Source organism: Phocoena phocoena, chromosome 13, assembly GCF_963924675.1.
Source record: "Phocoena phocoena chromosome 13, mPhoPho1.1, whole genome shotgun sequence".
In the NCBI taxonomy this organism is placed as follows: domain Eukaryota; kingdom Metazoa; phylum Chordata; class Mammalia; order Artiodactyla; family Phocoenidae; genus Phocoena; species Phocoena phocoena.
The window spans coordinates 89,738,381-89,754,980 of record NC_089231.1 but is presented as its reverse complement, the minus strand read 5'-3'; the positions used below and the strand labels follow the sequence as shown (position 1 = coordinate 89,754,980).

Genomic DNA, 16,600 nt, shown 5'->3' with positions numbered 1-16,600 from the left:
ACCCCTTTCCCCCTTGGCAACCACAAGTCCATTCTCTTTCATAGATAGGTTCATTTGTGTCATGTTTTAGACTCCACATGTAATTGATATCATATGGTATTTGTCTTTGTCTGACTTACTTCACTTAGTATGCTAATCTCTAGTTGCATCCATGTTACTGCAAATGGCATTATTCTATTCTTTTTTATGGCTGAGTAATATTCCACTGTATATATGTACCACATCTTCTTTATCCATTCATCTGTCGATGGACATTTAGGTTGTTTCCGTGTCTTGGCTATTGTGAATAGAGCTGCTATGAACATGGGGGTGCATGGATCTTTTTGCATTATAGTTTGGTCTGGAAATATGCCCAGGAGTGGGATTGCTGGATCATATGGCAACTCTATTTTTATAAACTTTTATTGTTGACTGGATTTAAGGTAGCTTGCCAGGAAACAGGAAAATCCCAGCAAGATAAAGTAAATTATAAATAGCAAGAAAGAAGAAAGAAAAAAATCAGACAGAGACATGGAAGGGAGGTGGGACCTCCACGGGCGAGCCCGGAGGCCGGGATCAGAGCCCCAGGACCTCGCCTCTGGCGTCAGGTAAAGGCAGGCCCACCATCCAGGGGCAGCAGGCTGTCCTTGCCGAGGCCTGGGGGTGGGGAAGGCCGGCGGGATGCCTCAGTGATGCCTGCCCTGAGCTTTGCAGGCTGCCCTCTGCTGCTAACAGCCAGTGGCAGGAAGCCCATGGGCCCGAGGGCAGCAGCTCCACTGTCTGTGCCCCGGGCCGGGGGCTCCGGCTCAGTCCCTGAGTTTAGGGCAGGGTCTCCTTACAAGCCCAGCAGCCCCGTGGGCCACAGCAGAGCGCAGAGGAGCGAGGCAGCGGGCCCGGGCCGTGGGGGGGTCAGAGTGGGCAGGTGTGCCCCGCCCCCGTTTAGAGCAGGGACGAGATTCATTTCAAGCCATCTTTCCTAAATGTCGTTCTCAGTGGAACAGTTGTTTAACGTCATACAGCAATGTGGCCCCGTGGCCGTCCCGGACCCACGGCACTGGAGCAGTTCCACACACCACCGCTGGGGGGCGGGGTGGGCCACGCTGTCCTCCATGTTCCCGGCCTCGGGGCTGTGCCCGCAGGGTCCCCTGCAGGCTGCACGTCCAGGTCCTGCAGACGCTCTGGCGGGGCCGGGCTGGGCATCCCTCCCCCATGCCTGGGGCTCCAGCTCCTGCCCTGACAGTCCCTAGGTGCTTCCGGCAGCTTCCAGGGAGAGGCCTGGGCGCTGTGCACCCCGTGCCCCGCACAGCCCGGCTGTTGCCTGTCGCTGGCTGCCTGAGCCCCGCCCTCCCCACCGTCCGCCCTACCGGTGACCAGTCCTGTGTTGCATCCCCTGTTTGAAACGACCGGATTAGTTTCTGTTCTGATCGGGGGTGCCTCGCAGCCCTGGGCAGTGTCCTCCCAGAAAAGCCACCTGTCCCTGGAGGAGGGGGGCCTGGGTAGAAGGCCTCCATCTCACAGGACACGAAGAGGGACAGGGAGTGAATGGAACGCGGGCCCAAAGCCCAGGAAGGAGGCTGGACGGCGAATCCCCGCTGAGGGTGGATGCGATGGTAGATGGGATTGTTTCTTGAGTTTCTCTTTCTGATCTTTCGTCGTTAGTGTATAGGAATGCAACAGATTTCTGTGTATTAATTTTGCAACCTGCAACTTTACCAAATTCATTGATGAGCTCTGGTAGCATCTTTAGGAATTTCTACATATAGTATCATGTCGCCTACAAACAGTGACAGTTTAACTTCTTCTTTTCCAAGCTGGATTCCTTTTTTTTTCTTTTTCTTCTCTGATTGCCGTGGTTAGGACTTCCAAAACTATGTTAAATAAAAGTGGCAAGAGTGGACATCCTTGTCTTGCTCCTAATCTTAGAGGAAATGCTTTTTGCTTTTCACTGTTGAGTATGATGTTGGCTGTGGGTTTGTCGTATATGGACTTTATTATGTTGAGGTAGTTTCCCTCTATGCCCACTTTCTGGAGAGTTTTTATCATTAATGGGTGTTGCAATTTGTCAAAAGGTTTTTCTGCATCTATTGAGATGATCATATGGTTTTTCTCCTTCAGTTTGTTAATATGGTGTATCACGTTGATTGATTTGCGAATATTGAAGAATCCTTGCATCCCTGGGATAAACCCCACTTGATCATGGTGTATGATCCTTTTAATGTGTTGTTGGATTCGAATTGCTAGTATTTTGTTGAGGATTTTTGCGTCTATGTTCATCAGTGATATTGGCCTGTCGTTTTCTTTTTTGTGGTATCTTTGTCTGGTTTTGGTATCAGGGTGACATCAGGTGGCCTCGTAGAATGAGTTTGGGAGTGTTCCTTCCTCTGCAATTTTTTGGAACAGCTTCAGAAGAATAGCTGTTAGCTCTTTAAGTGTTTAATAGAATTTGCCTGTGAAGCCATCTGGTCCTGGACTTTTGTTTGTTGGTACTTTCTGTTTTTGTTTTATAAGTTATATTGACTCTTTTTTAAAAATTTATTTATTTAATTCATTTATTTTTGGCTGCGTTGGGTCTTCGTTGCTGTGCACAGGCTTTCTCTAGTTGCGGCGAGTGGGGGCTACTCTTCGCTGCGGTGCCTGGGCTTCTCATTGCTCTCTTGCTGCAGAGCACGGGCTCTAGGTGCACGGGCTTCAGTAGCTGCAGCGTGCGGGCTCAGTAGTTGTGGTTCGTGGGATCTAGAGCACAGGCTCAGTAGTTGTGGCGCACGGGCTTAGTTGCTCCGTGGCATGTGGGATCTTCCCAGACCAGGGATAGAACCGGTGTCCCCTGCATTGGAAGGTGGATTCCTAACTACTGCACCACCAGGGAAGTCCCAAAAGTGTGGTTTTGAGACAGGCTGGGACCTGGGACCCTTTACTGGAGTGCTTGCAGCTGGACAACAGAATACGAAGAAAGTATAAGGGACTAAAAATAACTGCACGCATGCTCAGTTGGGGCAAATTTTGAACAATAAGGTACAAAAATGCCACAAACCAACTGGCATTTGTGAGGTGCAGGGAGCAAAACCGGGTCCTGCCCACGATCCCTGCACATGGCATCACTGAGTGGGTGGGCAGACCGCCTAAGGCACCCCTCCGGCCTGAGCCCTGGACTCACCCCTACCCGCTCCCCATTTAAGGGACCAGCCCACCTTCCCCGGGAGCTGGCAAGCCCACCTCTTACTAGTTCTCACTCCCTGGTACTTCAGCACAGACCTGATAAAGCCACGCCTGAATTCCTCACCTGGCCTCTTATCAACGTCTACTGGTTAAAAACCCAGGTCGGCGTCAATCCCACCTGGAATTCAGCTCATCTCCGGCCTGCACCCTTCTGCCTTCTCATCCACTCTACGTAAAAGCTGAGAGAGGGCTATTTCAACCTCATTAGGGCTTCCCCACCCTGAGAATTAATCCCAAACTCCCTCCCATGGTGTGCAGGACCCTCTCACCATCCAGCTGACCATGTGTCCCGGTGCCCACCCTCTTGCCCACCAGCACCAGCCCCTGACCTTCGGCCTCCCTTGTCCAAACCGAGCTCCATCCCCCTCAGCCCAGGAGCCCCGCCCAGCCTGGCTGCTTCCTGACCCTTGGTCTTGGCCCTGCCCAGCCACAGCCCACCAAAGCCTGGCTGTGTCTCCTCGCACGACGCGGCTCTATCCATCACTGTCTCACTGGTTTGCTTAATTTTTACTGCCTGTCTCCCGCCTCCGTCACCAGTTGGGATGTGAGTGAGTCCTTGTGCCCAGGGCTGGGTCTCCTTCACTGCTGCATGCGACTGCCTGTCGACGTTTAGCTTTACTTACAGAATAGATAGATGGATCATTTGGGAAAGAGGGGGCCTCTGTGCTGTGCTAAGTGCTGGGTCGGTGGGGGGCGGGTATCAAAGGGAAGCAAGCTGTTCATTTGCTGAGCAGTGTCTTGTTGATGAATATGAGTGTCCGGGTGCCGACCACCATCCTAGGTGCTGGGGATTCAGCAGGGTACACACGTCCCCTCATCCCCAGGGTAGCAATGTCTGGGATGGGGGAGGTTGTCATTTTAAAAGGGATAATCAGGGAAGGGAATACAGAGATGTGACATCTGAGCAGACATGAAGGAGAGGAAGCAAGCTGTGTGGCTATGGGGAAGTGTTCCCGGCGAGGGAACAGCAAGTGCAAAGGCCCTGTGGCAGGAGCCTAGCCCTCCTGGCAGAGCCCATGAGCGGCCCTGGCCCACGTGCTCCTCCCCCGCCTTCCTGGAACCCCTGCTCCCGCCCAGATGGCCCTTGAAGCCACCGCTGAATCCGATCCGTCGTTAACACAGATGGCCACGCAGCCCTTCTGATAGATTCAGTCCAATTAGAGGAGTAATTCTGTGGTCTCGAGGCTAATTTACATTTCTGTGATTGTCGAAATGCCAACTGCCCGTCCAGTAATGAGGAAAGCCCTCGAGCCAATTAGGGGGAAATGAACCCGTCGCGTCCGTTAGGTTTAATAAAGGTCAAGACAGAATCAAGAGGCACGCGCCTGGTTAGGCAAAGTTCTGCCACACAGAGATTGGAAATCGTTCGCTTCTCTATTTTAAAACGTTCCGACTCGCTGCCTTCCCAGGGTGTTACAGGCAAACCTCTCAGCACGGAGGGCAATTACTGGGCCTTCAACTCCCGACCCTCTGAGGGGCTGTCTTAGCGCTAGACGTCTGGGGGCCGGGTGGTAGGTTTTCCCTATTCCCCAGGAGTGGATCGTCACAGGCTCCTGTCCTGCCAGAGCAGGGAAGTGGCCTCGTTACTCGTGCAGGAATCCACGCTGCTCCACGGGCCACACCAGAGGGGCTGTGGGTGTCCCCCAGGCTGGTCCTGGACCTTTCTTGGTGGCAGTGGGGAGTAGCCTGTGAAGTCCCATCTGGTTCTGCTTCAGGAAGGGCTTGTTCTAGTCACAAGTGGGTCTGTCTGCCTGATAAGATGAGGACGCGCGTCCTCTCCCCAGTAGCGCACAGGGGGACCCCTCACCTGCCCAGCCAGCCTCCGCTCCCCCAAACAGATGACCCAGGCCTCCAGACAGTGGAAGCAGATGCAACGCGGGAGAGGGAAAGTCTCATCCACTTGAGTGTTCTGTGGAAAAGCCCCTGTGGCTACATGGGGTCATCAGCTGTCCCCTTGAGACTTGCCTTTGGAGGTGGCCCTGCCCGTCAGCCACCTGGGCCACCTCCTTTCTGAGCCTCAGTTCCCACTTCTGTCCCCAAGGGGCGTATAGGACACAACTCCTGGGGCCGGCTGGGGATTAAATGAAACGTAGCCAGCATGTGACGGTGCTCATTGTGCAGGGATTTCTGGGATACTCTGGTTCTTCCCTTTATAAGAGCGACTTTTATTAGAAAAACACAAGGTCAGCTAACAGGAACAAAATTAAGTCACCCAGGATTCTGCCTCTGTCGTCGCCAGGGTGGACATCCTCTCAGAGGTGCCTTGCATGTGTCTAAAATTCTCTCCATGTGCACATAATGTGCGCCACATTTTTGCTTCTGTTTTATATATGTGTGCATTTCTTGAAAGCCGTGACCCCAACAGTTACTCGGCGGTGGGTCTCTGTCTATAATGGGGCAGCCCCTCCACACGGCACAGCCCTGAAGTCGTGTTCTCGTGTCTGGATCTTCCTTCATGTCTCAGCATTTCCTCAGAATGAGCTTCTAGAAATGGAATTGCTAGATCAGCTGGAACACATAATTTTATGGCTTTTGATACAATTTGCCAAATCCCCCGCCCTGCCCCCCACAAAAGTCTGTGTGTGGTGTGTGTCTGTGGTGTGTGTGTGTGTCATGTGTATGTGGTATGCGGTGTGTGTGCTGTGTGTTATGTGTGTCTGTGTGTCTGATTACGTGGTGTGTGTCTGTGTATGTGGTGTGTGTGGTGTGTGTGTGTGGTGTGTGTGTGTTTTCTCAAATGGTACATGAGGAGGCAGTTTCCCAGGCATATAACACATGTGATCTGATTAAATATAATCTCCCTTTTTTCATACATGACAGACACACAGGGAATGTCTTGTTGTTTAACTTGCTTTTCTTCAATTACTAATGAGGTTAATTTTTTTTTTTTTTTGCGTTACGCGAACCTCTCACTGCTGTGGCCTCTCCCGTTGCGGAGCACAGGCTCCGGACGCGCAGGCTCAGCGGCCATGGCTCACGGGCCCAGCCGCTCCGCGGCACGTGGGATCTTCCCGGACCGGGGCACGAACCCGCGTCCCCTGCATCGGCAGGCGGACTCTCAACCACTGTGCCACCAGGGAAGCCCGAGGTTAATATTTTCGTACATTTGTTGACCATATATTTTTCTTTCTTTGCTAATCTTTTTCTTATGACGTCCCTCATTTTCTAGTAGATTTTAAGAGCACTTCATACATTAGGGATATTAACTCTTTACTGTGTGACACGAGTGCTTTCCTTGTTCTTAATTTTATGATGTTGACTTTTTATAGAGAGAAATTTTTAATGTAAGTACCTACTTTTTTATTAAATGGCTTGTGTATTTGCTGTCCTTCTTAGAAAGGCCTATTTGAAAGACTATTTGACCACATTTCCTTCTGACACTTTTATAGTTCCTTTTTTACGTTACAATCTCTAGTCCACTTGGAATATGTTATTTATATAAGTAAGGTTGTGATATTTCTTTATACTGTTTTAAATGACGGACTATCTCTTTTCACACCATCCGCTAAGCATTCCATCCTTTCCCGCTGATGAGAAAGGCGACCTTTATCATATTCTAAGTGCTTCTAGATACGCTTGTGTCTATTTTGAACTTGTTACTTTTAGCCATTATCTCCTGCTTTATAAAATATGCTAATGTCTAGCACTTGAATGCTTCCTCATTGTCATTTTAGAATCTTCCTGGCTGCTCTCTTGCTTTTCCTCTTTTGTATGAACTTAGAAACATTTTATCAGACTCTGTCCACCTGTACATCAGTTGAGTTTACAGAGTGTCACACAGGAATGGATGGGAAGATAGTCCCGGGCCCTGAATCCCTCGTGTTCTATGACCCTTTGCCTTGTATTCTTCTTGAGTCCTGGTGTACGTCATCAGCCTGAGGCTTCTGTTTTACGGATCCAGAAAGTGCTCGGGTTCTTAGTACGTGGCCTCACCTGATCTGGAAATCCTGTTGGATGCCTGGTGAGGCTGTGCCATCGACCTTCCAGGTCCCTTCAGAGCTCATCCACTTTACCACATCTTCCTCATCCTGCCATGTGTTCTGGGTAATGTCCTCAGCTCCATATTCCAGTGAACAAATTCTACCTTCAGCCAGGTCCAGATGACTATTTAAGCCACCTACTCAGCTTTGCCTTTCAATTTTAATGAATGCATCTTATATTTATGAGACCTTCCGGTGGTGTTTTTCATACCTGCTTGTTCTTTTTTATAACTACCTGTTGTGATTCATAACCTCCTGTTCTGTATTCATGAGTGCTTTTCCCTCATTCCTCATCTCTTTGAAAAAGGTTAATAGTCTGCTTAAGACCTTCTTAGTCACTTTTTCTCTCTCTCTTTCCTTGGGTTTAAATCCACCCATCTTTGGATTTGTTGGCGGCTCTCCTGGAATCGGGTTTCCTTGTGTGCTATATCTTCACAGCACACTCACTCCTTCCTGGGAGGAAGTTTCAGGTTATCTTGTCCCCAGATCCGTGGATCAGAATTTAGTGGCTTAGGGGTTTTTTCCCTTTTTTTCTTTTTATTGAACCATAGTTGATTAGTGATAGTTTTCACCCCGAGATCTCCAGTTTCACTTCTCATGCAGAGAACCAGATTGATTCCAGATGCTGGGTACATGTCTGCTTCCTCTCTTGGTGGATTATTTCTGGCCGAACCCCAGGGATCAGTCAGAGCTGGTTTCGCCTTCTACTCGTAATCAGGGAGCCTAGTCTCAGCCCCAGGCTTCACACAAGGATCCTGGCTACACATTCAGCCCCCCGCCCCTTGTAAGGGTTAGATGCGTTTGCCTTAGAGCTTCAGCCTCACTTAAATCAGTGCATTTCTGCTCTCTCTGAGCTAAGCGGAATTTCATCTTGTTTTCTAGTATATATTTTTAACTTTTAAAATCATTTTGTCTATCATTTCTATATGTTTGGGGCAGATAGGGGAGATTTTCACATCCATGATATTAGCTAGATGTCTTCTTTTTCATTTCATCCGGCTGCAGTGGGCTTGGTTCCATGGCAGTCATGACCTAAAAAGTATAGCCTCACTTCTGTTTGACGACAGAAAACTCAATAAGATGTGGTCCCACCCTCAAGTAGTGTTCAAGGGACAGAGCTTCTGAAGTAGACGATTATGCCAAGTGCTCAAAGCACTAATGAGAAGGTGGGGGGAGGGATGAGAGGCCTCAGCATTTAGCACAGCTGTTCTCAAATTGCAGCAAACATCAGAACCGACCCCCCAAAGTCCTTATTAAAACACTCCCAGAGTTTCTGATTCAGCAGGAATGCAGCCGGAGTGCAGCCTGAGAATCTGCATTTCTAAGGAGTGTCCGGGGATGCTGATGTTTCTGGTCCAAGGACCACACTTTTTTTTTTTTTATTTTTGGCCGCCTTCCCCAACCAGGGATTGAACCTGGACCCCTGGCAGTGACAGCACCAAGTCCTAACCACTGGACCGCCAGGGAATTCTCCAAGGACCACACTTTGCACACCACTTGTTTAGAAGGAAGGAAACTGGTTTTTTCTTTTCTTTTTTTTTGAGACGTTCAAAGCATTCAGTGAAACAAGTGGGAGGAATCTGGAACGAAAGCTCAGCTTGAAAGTTTCTGGCATAAGAACAGAACACTGAAACAGCAGTTTTCATAGCATATGTGTGTGTACATATATATAACCTCAGATAGTCCGGGAAGAGATGTGTTCTGGTCAAAAATTTATGAATCGAGCCCAACTGATCCCTGGGAGATGGGACTTGCTTTTCCAAAGCTAAATGCAGTCAAATTCTGCCCCTGGAGATGAATCATTCCTGCAGAGCGAGGAGTCTGTGTGACAAGAGGGAGGCATCAGCCTTGGCTGCCCTGTAGGAATTGGACCTGGGCTGGGGGGGCGGGGCGGGCAATTGAGCAGATGGTAAATCTTTTTTAAAAATCAGGTTCCATGTGAAATCTCTAAACATGAGGCACATCGTTTTCTTCAGGGTGAATATAAAGCCCTGCTTTTTGTTAAAGGTGGAAACTCTGTTCGGCCAAAAGGAAGATGATGGTTGGTACCTCTTGGGTATGTGCCAGGTGTGAGGCAGGATGCCTGGGTTCCTGTCAGCCTCAGCCTGGACCCCTGGTGCATCCGACCTTTTTCCTTGAGGCCTGGGCTAGGAACACTGAGCTTGCTTCGCCTCTCAATTTGATTTCCTGATCTTAATACAGCTTTGCACATTGCCTAGAGTCATGTTGATTGTATGCACTAATGCGGATGAATGGGTGGGTGGATGGATGGGTGGATGGATGGATAGATGAGTGGATGGATAGATTGGTGGTTGGTGGATAGGTGGTGGATGGATGGATGGATGAGTAGATGGGTGGATGGATGGGTTTATCAATGAGTGAATGGGTGGGTGGATGGACAATTTGATCGGTTTTAGATCCATGGATTATTACAAAGGTAAAGAAGAGAGAGGCCAACCTGAGTAGATGTTGGCCATAGCTTGACAGGCAAAGTCCCATCCTCAGTATTTTCAAGGTGAAAACCAGCTTCTATCATGTTCAGTGGATCCCAACACCCAGAAGGAAACGTGTGTGTTCATCACATGTAAACCTAGGAGTTAAGAACTAAATTATCCCCAAGTTGTCCTCACCGTTTACAAACGCAGGCTAGCCCAAGGACGACAAGCCCAGAGACTCAAGAAGATGTTCCTCATAATACACAGCCTGGACAAAGCCAGCTTTAAACTCAGAACAGCACTCAGCAAAGACGTCAGCTTCAGCCCCTGTGGCTCTCTCGGGTCTTGCCAATGAGTCCCCTGCTCACCGGTCCAAAGAGAAAACGCACTCCGCACAGACTGTGGAGCCCCTTCCCAGAGTGATGAGGGCACATGGATGTCAGGAGGATGATGCCCAGTGAATGCCAGGGACACATCGACGGGAAGCCAGGATTGGGTGCTGCAGGCCTGGGGACCCACCGACATCTGCCATGAGCCTCCTGCCATAGAAAGTGCCTTTCAGTGCTGCAGGGCGGCACAGCGAGGAGATGCCAGGCTGGGCTCCCACACCCCACCTCCAGCTTCCCCACTCTGCCTGTTACGCTGCTTGTTCGGAACCAAGGGATTGACTCACGCGGACGAGCCCACGTGGGAGAGGCCTCGGGAACGCCAGCCCTGCCCCAGCTCTGGCACAGACGCCCCTTAGAAGGGATGAATGGAGGTGGGCCGTTCTGGACCTCTCATGTGCTTCTCCAACCTTCGCTCAGCACGCGCTCCTTCTCTTCCACGGGGTCTCCCACGCAGGCGGATTGCCCCCCTCCATTTTGCTTCTCTCCCCTCCCCCTCCCCTCCCCTCCCCTCCCCTCCCCTCCCCTCCCCTCCCCTCCCCTCCTCCTCCCCTCCCCTCTCCTCCCCCTCCCCTCCCCCTCCCCTCCCCTCCCCTCCCCTCCCCCCCTCCCCCTTCCCTCCCCTCCCCCTGCAGCAAAACTCCCCTGCGTGATCGTGATCGCAAGCCTCCCTTTCCTGGAGTCCAGCACCAGCCCGCCCCATTAGGTGTGGCCTCCCACCCCCGCCCCCCACTCCCAGATGGGGCAATGCGGGGAGGGGGCGTCAGCTCCACCCTCAGGCCTGAGCAGGGACATTCTCCCATGCTGTCCTCGGCGCCCGCGCCCACGCTCCTTCTCCATCCAACAGCCGCTGGGAGAGCACGTAGCCGCCACGAAGTGCCGGGTCCCCAGGGGCTGTGTGCCCCGCTGCTTGCAGTGCGCTGAGACGGAAGCCAGGCGTGAACTCCTGTGCGCATCCAGTGAAGTCTGGTTGCTGATTAGAGCGATCAGCCTGTCCTGATACCGCAAAGGGTCGTTCTCTTCATCCTCAGGTCTAGGGCTCAGAGACGAAACGACCAGCTGGGGCCATCGGGGTGGATGTGGGACGTGCCGGCCTGGGCTGGGCCCTCAGGGAACCCAGCGGCGTGCGCACCCCGGACGGCGGGAGAGGACGTCTGCTTGGGTGAGCCTGTCCACGTGGCAGCCGAGGCAGCTACCAAGAAACAGCCGTCACCAGGAACCGAGGGCCGCGCTCAGAGAACCCTTCCAGCCTGGACACACAGCAGAGTCCGCGGAACAGCCGTGACTCCGACGCCACCAGGCATCTCCGCGCACAGGGGGAGTGACGCCACCAGGCATCTCCGCGCACAGGGGGAGTGACGCCACCAGGCATCTCCGCGCACACGGGGAGCGACGCCACCGGGCATCTCCGCGCACACGGGGAGCGCTGATACAGCTCAGCTCAGGGTGCGTGCCAGGGGTGGTTTGTTCCTGAAAGCCTCCCTGTGTCACCTGCAAATCATGTGAGAAAGACTTGAGGGTCCCGAGCAGGTCGCCTGTGAAACTGACGACTTCTGTTCCGCCAAAGTGGCCCGGGCGGGGCCCACGGTGCCTGACTGGGGTGTGCACCCCCGAGAGCCAGAGTCTGTGCATCATTCCCTCCCAAGTGGCCTTAAACAGGCTGGACCAGAGAGCAGTCACGAGGAGGCTGGCAAGGCCACCAACAGCAGCAGAAGTTTCTCCCAGGCCCGCATGTGGGAGCCAGCAGCTTCTCAGATCTCCCAGCGGCACACTCTGAGTCTGCCCGGCAGCTAGAATCTTCCTCCAGGGCAGCTGGAGAAGAATAACGGGGACGGGCCCTGTGGAGTGGCCAGGCGCACCCTGCTCTGTGAGATGGAAGCTGAGAGGGAATTGGGGTCGAAGGCCCTGCTGTCACCTGCTGTCCCAGCCCCCAGGTGGCCGCCAGCCCTGGCCAGCTGTTTTATTATTCAGGTATGGAGTGGCCAGCAGATCAGGAGACCACGTCCACTGACGGGAGGGGGGTTACTCCCAGCTCCCAGGAGGAGGGGCCGTGGAGAGGTCAGGAGGCAGAGGGTGGGGTGCACCGGGGTCAGAGCCTTTACTGGGCTTCCCAGGGAAGGATGCCTCAGGGGAGCCCAGCAGTGGCTGGCTGAGCCATTCCCGGGGCTCTGGGGCGCGGGGCTGGCCCTGCCCTGGGTGTGAGAGCCCACAGGGGGGGTCGGGGTGGGGCTCGGGCTGACTGGGTTACATGTGACAGGGGCGCTCAGGTGAGTGGTTTACAGCCTCCTGGAATCGGGAACCTGGGAGAGGCCGTCCCTCCGGGTCAGCGAGGCCTCAGACATCAAAGTATCAGAATAAAGACATTTAAAAGACAGTTAAGGGAATTCCCTGGCAGTCCAGTGGTTAGGACTCCGAGTTTTCACTGCCGAGGGCCAAGGTTTGATCCCTGGTCGGGGAACTAAGATCCCACCGGCCTCTTGGAGCCACCAAAAAAAAAAAAAAAAAAAGACACAGTTACTACACAGGCCAGCCCTCCTCTCCCCTCTGCATGGCTCCCCTCTGGCCTGTCTTGAGTCTGTGCAAGCCCAGGCCAGCTGTCTCGTAACGAGCCAGCATTATAGGTCATGGACGTTTGCATTTGGGCACATGAATCAATGCCCTCTTTTCCAGTGCCCTTTGGGGTGATCCTTCCCCTGAATAATCCTGAAGGAGGTGGTGTCTCCAGCCCTGACCCAGCCTGGCAGTGGCCACGTGCACCAGGCTGGGCCATACCAGCGGTGCTCCCCAGGTTCTCTGAAAGTACAGGAAGGATGGACAGATGTTTGGGGAGGGGCTCAAGGCTCAGACTGCCTGCGTTTCCAGGTTGGGGGACCAGCCCCGTGGTTTTGTTTTGTTTGTTTTGTTTTTCGGGGTGGTTTTGGCCATGCTGCGTGGTTTACGGGATCTTAGCTCCCCAAGCCGGGATTGAACCCTGGGCCGTGGCAGTGAAAGTGCTGAACCCTAACCACTGGACCGCCAGGGAGTTCCCGCAGCCTGGTGGTTTATCTGTTTACCTCTCATCCGGCACTGTTTCACCAGCCAGCGCCCACCTGTGGAGGGATTGGATTCGTCAACAGGAGCTCGGCCACCGCGGCACCTCCCGCCAGGTCTCCCAGAGGCGCTTCTCGGCTGTGATCAGGGAGGGTGGGCCGGGCCCGAGCAGCCGCACTGCTGACCGGCCCCCAGGCCGCTCTGAGGGGAGAGGAGTTGCAGCAGCCCCGGCCGCTCTCCAGCTTCGACGCTGGGACCCCTGAGGCCTTCGGGGTCAGCCCTGAGGCAGCAGACGCCGGACCCCATTCCTCCTCCATCCCCCTCGGCAACCAGGGCTGCGTCTGGAGAAGCAGCTGCAGTTGTTTGCTGGGCCGCCAGCTCCAACGGACCTGAGATTTGCTGGGTCTCTGCTCTGGGCCCGAAGCTCTTTATTTCGGGTCCAAGATGTGTCAGCGGCCTTCTGTCCCAGTGGCCGGCACACTGAGCCCTAGGCCTCCGGCAGAGGGGGCTCCTGGTTGTCCCTCCTGAAGTCCCCCCACGGGGCAGGGGCCTGCTCCACAGAACAGCTGCACGCCCACAGGGCGAGCTGTCCCCAGCGGCAGGTGTGAGTGTGCGTGTGTGCGTGCGTGTACGCGCGTGTCCTTTCCCACCCACCTGGCCGCCCTGCGGGTCTCACTGCAGGGTCGAGCCGCGGGCCCCGTCGCCTCTCTGGGGGGACCCAGTTGGAAACCCTGGTTGCAGCAGCAGAGGCCCCTGTGTTCAGCTATATCCAAACAGAACCGCGGGCCTTGCTCCTTCCGCCTCCCCAGGAGGCCCCTGGGACAGCACGGCCTCCCCCGAGTGCAGATTCGGGCCCCAGGGACCCGACCATCAGACCATCAGTTCTGATGTGGTCAGCAGGGGTGAGAATTTTAACCTCCACCAGGAGATGCTACCGCAGAGCAGGCTGGGAAGCTCCTGCGCTGGCAGCGCGGCAGTGCCCCTCCGTGTCCCTCGGCCCTCACGGGAAGGCTCACGGAGAGGCGGGGCCGGTGAGGAGCCGTGTGCCACGCTCCTGGGCTGTGCGGCCAAGGGGATGAACTCGGAGTCCAGAGAGGCGTCTCCCTACAAAGGATGCACGGACACGTGGCCTCTCCCGCCAAGTGGCTGGGACCATTTTCCTTCTCCGCTCAGGTTTCAGGAGGCACTGGCTTTTTAGTAGCAGGGCTCTCCAGAAATGTCGTGTTGACCATTGTGGTGCAGGAGGAAGATGGGGAAGAATCCACGAGAAACGGCAGCTTGATTCACGATGGACGTCCTAAGAGCGTCGATTCGAGGGCAGGCACTCAGGCCCTGTCACCCGCTCTGCCATCCCCAGGCCACACGCGGCCCCCCTGTCACCGGGTCCTGGTCCCAGCCCCTCGGCTCCTATTGGGACACCTGTCGGGCGCGCATTGCCAGGGCGGCTGGAGGGTAAATAAACCTTCACAGGCATTCCTGCTGATGGACCGTTATTTCCGGACTTTGTAAGAAGGGCTTATGTATAAGGGCTGCTGCTCTGGAATCCCAGCCTCAGAAACCAGCAGCAAGGCTCCAGGAGCTGAGATCTGCTGGCTGAGGGGCGGGGGTCCCTCTGGGCGGCGTGGGCGCCCCCCCGCCCCCGTGCCCTTCGCCCTCCCTCCAAGCCGCTGCCCGAAGGCCTGACACCTGGTCCTCTGCCTCGTGTTTGCTGTTTCTGTTTGGGTGGCAACTAACCAAGTCGATTGAGATAATTAGTGGTTGAGACACAGGGTGGGCGTGACCGGAACACTTAGATGGTGTGAATCGTCCCCGTGACACCTTTCACAGCTGTGGGTGAAGCAGAAACTTCAGGGTCTTCGTGCAAGGGTTCTGAATCCCTGTCCCACCACGAACCAGCTGTGTGAGCCTGGATGTCTTTCTTAACGTCTCTGAGCCTCAGTTCTTCTTTTCATCTGCAGCGAGGGTGAGGTTAATCCCCTGCTCGCCCCCGCATGGCATTGTTGGGGTTTGTCGTCATCCCACTGCTACCTCCTGGTCCAGCCTTGTCAGCTGGGAATGCGGTAATGGAAAACCCCACTGACCGAGGCTTACATTTTAGTGGGGCAGACAACATGGAATCAGCAGGTAAATGGTGTCACATGTGAGAAAGACACAAAAGCCACAGAGGCAGACAGGGCTGGCCGGGGAATGAGGCTTGAGGGGCTGCGCTTTAAATGGGGTGGTAAGGAGGGAATCCCGGAGGAGGTGACATGCGAGCACAGTTGAAGGTGGAGAGGCGGCCAGGCAAGCGGAGCTCGGGGAGGGCGTTCCCGCCAGAGGGAGCAGCCGGCACAGGGGCCCTGGCAGGGTGTGGGGTGGGCGCTGAGACGAGCAGGGGCGAGGGGAGGTTCAGAGGCCTGCACGGCTGGACGGAAGCCCCGGCCCCGGCTGGAGACTAGGCAGGCACGGACAGCAGGGAGGCCCCTCAGGAAACGTGCGGCGACGGTGGCCACAGAGGATGGGCAGGGGGACCGGGCACTTGCCCTGCGGGTGTGCAGAGCTTCCTCTGTTTGTTTCAGTGTTTGGCCTCCTGGAAGGTTCCCGGCTCACCAGGTGACCACCTGTGCTCCCAGCCTCCTGGGCAGCTGGGCCACGTGCCGGGGTTTGACAGAGGTGTGTGAGCGGAAGTGGTGGGAGTTGGGCAGGGCCCTCAGCCCTCCCCCTGCGGCCCCACCTCCAGCCACGTGGAAGCAAAGCCACGTGGAAGCAAGGCTGGGTCTGCAGCTCGGGACCTGGGCGTAAACATGCACCACGTCTCTGATACAGAGCGTGCGCGGTTCTCACCGTCGGGCGGAGACCGTGGGTGCTGCCTGCTGAGCCTGCAGGGTGCCAAGCAGTGGTCCCGAGTGGCCATGAGCCGGGCCAGGGGAGAGCGTGCTGGGTACGTGCTCAGCGAGCCACGAGGAGTGGGCAGCCTCCCCTCCCTCGCTCGGGTGATTTCTTATCCCAGCCGTGGGTGGTGTCAGGAGGGGCTGCCCGTTACCTGCTGTGAGACTTTCCTGTCTTCCTCTGCTTTCCCGGGGGCAGAGAGTAGGGCCGAGGGAGCAGGCAGGGCTGGGCCGTGCTCTTCCCCGAGACGGGGGCTTGGCGTCTGTGGTGGGTGAATGGCAGCCCCAGAGACCTCTGCCTGGAAGCTGTGAGGGGTCTCAAGATGAGATCCTCCTGGAATTAGGGTGGGCCCTAAATCTGATGGCTGCTGTCCTTACCCGAGAGAGGAGAGGGGAACTTGAGACACAGACCCATGGGGGGGAGGCCGCGTGACGGGAGGGATGGGGCCACAAGCCAAGGGCACCTGGGGCCACCAGAAGCTGGGAGAGGGAGGTGGGACCCTCCGCTGGAGCCCCGGAGGGAGCGGGGCCTCAAGGGCCGTGAGAGAATGTGTCTGTTGTTTACACCTGGTCTGCGGTCCTTGTTACGCAGCCCCAGGAAACGAGCGCGGCCTCTAGCTGGTGTGAGCTCTAGCAGGCCCCGCCTTCCACGCCTCCCGTGAAGCCAGCCCCGCTTCTCAAGCCCCTCCTCATGGGTCCCAAAGTGG

At 55.0% G+C, this 16,600-nt stretch overlaps 1 protein-coding gene and 1 non-coding gene across 2 annotated transcripts in view; one reads left to right on the top strand and one right to left on the bottom strand.

Moving 5' to 3' along the window:
- GALNT9 (polypeptide N-acetylgalactosaminyltransferase 9) overlaps positions 1 to 16,600 on the top strand; it is a 91,388-nt gene that overhangs the window by 62,717 nt on the left and 12,071 nt on the right. The gene's annotated exons all lie outside the window — the stretch shown is intronic.
- TRNAD-GUC (transfer RNA aspartic acid (anticodon GUC)) lies at positions 8,570 to 8,642 on the bottom strand. Its single transcript has one exon. It is a non-coding gene; the product is annotated as a tRNA-Asp (tRNA).